Source organism: Anomalospiza imberbis, unplaced genomic scaffold (genome assembly GCF_031753505.1).
Source record: "Anomalospiza imberbis isolate Cuckoo-Finch-1a 21T00152 unplaced genomic scaffold, ASM3175350v1 scaffold_119, whole genome shotgun sequence".
Taxonomy (NCBI): domain Eukaryota; kingdom Metazoa; phylum Chordata; class Aves; order Passeriformes; family Viduidae; genus Anomalospiza; species Anomalospiza imberbis.
The window spans coordinates 235,001-237,500 of record NW_027099583.1 but is presented as its reverse complement, the minus strand read 5'-3'; the positions used below and the strand labels follow the sequence as shown (position 1 = coordinate 237,500).

Below are 2,500 nucleotides of genomic sequence, written 5' to 3'. Positions count from 1 at the left end.
CGCCGTGCCGCGCCGCGCCCGCGCGCCCCTCCCGGGGGAGCGGCGCGCCGACGGGCCCGACGGACGGCCGGGCTCTCCCCCGGCCTGCCTCGCGCTTTTCTCTCTCTCTCTTTCTTTCTCTCCCTTTCGCTCTCTTCTCGCTGCCGTACGCCCTCGACGGCCTCCCTCTCCCCGACTGAGCTCGCCTCTCTCCCCCGGGCCCCCCGGCGGCCCCCCCTCTCTCGCCCCCCCCCGCCCGCTCCCCCCTCGCGCCCGAGCGAGCGCCAGGGGAAAAGCCGGCGAGAGAGAAGAGAGAGAGAGAGAGAGCGCGCCGGAGACACAAGAGAGAGCGAGCGAGCCAGCCGGCGAGCCGGAGACGGCGAGAGCGTCCGACCGACCGAGAGCGCGCGAGACAGACGCGGAGGAGGAGGAGACCCCCGTCCCGGAGACGAGAACCGAAAGAAGGCAGCGCGGCAGAGACGGCCCCGAGGGGGAAGACCGGCCGGGCGGCGCGCGACGGCCTCGGCGGGGAGAGAGCGAGGAAAGCGACGGCGCCCTTGACGCCCCGAGACGGCGACGGAAGGGGGCGGGGGAAGGAGCGGCCTCGGGGGTCGCCCCCGCCCCCGGCCCCCCGCGCACCGCGCGCGGCGGCAGCGGCACGGTACCCGCGCACGGTACCCACCCGCAGACAGCCGCCCGCGCGGGGGGGAGGCCGGAGGCGAGGCCCGCGCCTCGCCTCCCCTCTCGCCCTCGTCCCTCGGCCCTCGGCGGGGCGCCTTCGGCGCCGTCTCACTCGCTCCGACTCCCCGGCCGCCGCCACCGCCAGGCGGTGCGGCCCCGGCGAGGACGAGCTCCGCCCCAGCGGCTCGCTCCGGGAGCGGGGAGCTACGGAGCGCTCCCCGAGTCTGCATTTAGGGGGACGAAGGCCCTCGCGCGGCAACCGCTGCCGCGGCCGACGGGCCTGCGAAGCGACCCCAGCCGCGCCGCCGGGGCGGCCCCCGGGCGGCGATTGATCGTCAAGCGACGCTCAGACAGGCGTAGCCCCGGGAGGAACCCGGGGCCGCAAGTGCGTTCGAAGTGTCGATGATCAATGTGTCCTGCAATTCACATTAATTCTCGCAGCTAGCTGCGTTCTTCATCGACGCACGAGCCGAGTGATCCACCGCTAAGAGTTGTCTGGCTTTCGGCACCGACCCCGCGCGCGCGGGGGGGCCGGGAGCCGCTCTCGCCCGGAGCGGCCCCCCTTTTTTTTCTCTGGCGCCGAGGCCCCGCGCGGGGCCTGGCTCCGACCGTACGAGCAACGCGGAAAACCCCGGAGGGGGCGCGTGCGAGAAGAACACGGGAGGAACCCCACGGAACGCTCCCAAGGCCGGCCGAGAGGCGGGGGGACCCGCGCCCCCGACCGCCTCCCCCCGCCCGGCGAGGGGAGGCGCCGCCTACGTGTGCCGTCCTTCGGAGGCGGCCCAGGCGCCCGGGCTCGGCCCGGCCCTCCGCGCGGAGGGCCGCGCGGCGCGCGCCGCGGGAGCGCGGTGGCCCGCCCGGCCTCGCCGGCGCGGCGCCACGCGCCGGCGCGCGGCCCTCGGACCCCGCGCGCGCGCTTGCCTCCCCCCTGGAACCGCCGCCGCGCCGGCTCTCGCGGAGCGCCGCCGCGCCCACGCGCGCGGCCGACTCTCTCTCCCCAGGGGCCTTGCTGCGCTCGAGACGCCACGCGACGACCGCCGCCCCGCCGCCGGGCGCCGCGCCCCCCCCCGCCGGACCGCTGCCCGCCGGGGGAAGGCGAGCGCCCGAGGGCTGCCCGAGGGCGGACCCGCCGCCGCGGCGGGCCGCACTTCCCGGGAACCGCCGTCCACCCGCACCGTCGGGGGCCCCCTTCCGCGAGCACGCGCCCGGCGGAAGGCGGTGCGGCGCTGAGCCGGGGGGCGACGCCCGCTCTCCTCGTTCGCCACCTGGAGAGCGGGCGCGGAAGCGCCCCCGCGGCCGCCCGCCACCCCTGCCCTCGGACCGCGCGCGGTCGCGAAGGGCCACGGGGAGGGTCCCGTGCCCGCGGGCGGCGGGAACACCGGCCGAGCGGCGCCGCCGCCGCTCGGCGCGGGGCCGCCCGCGCTCGCCGGCCTCCGACCGCGGAGGGACCGCCGAGCGCTCGCCCCGGGCGGGCGGGCGGACGGCCGGCCGGCGGCCGGCGCCGCCGGTGCGTTCGAGACGAAGGCCGCCGAGGGGAGAGAGGCACGGCCGCGCCAGGCGCGGCGCCGCCCGCGCGGGACGGCCGCGGCGGCCCAGAAGAGAGAGCGCGCGCGGCGGGCCCCGGCGGCCGCCGCCCCGCGGCTGAGGAAGGGCAGAGAGCGCGCGCCCTCTGCCGGCGCCGCCCGTTTCGAGCCCAGCGGGTCGGCCCCGCGGCCGACCGCGCGCGCCGCGGCCTCTCCGCCGAGGCCGGGCCGCGAAGAGGGGGGGGCAGGGCGCCCCTCCCCGGCGCGGCGCGACTACCCCCGCACGCGCGCGCGCGGCGGGGACGACCGCCGCGACG

At 79.8% G+C, this 2,500-nt stretch overlaps 1 non-coding gene across 1 annotated transcript; it reads right to left on the bottom strand.

The window, feature by feature from the left end:
- Nucleotides 1–1,000: 1,000 nt before the first annotated feature.
- On the bottom strand, nt 1,001–1,153 carry LOC137465908 (5.8S ribosomal RNA). The gene has a single exon (XR_010994885.1). It is a non-coding gene; the product is annotated as a 5.8S ribosomal RNA (ribosomal RNA).
- Nucleotides 1,154–2,500: the final 1,347 nt, after the last annotated feature.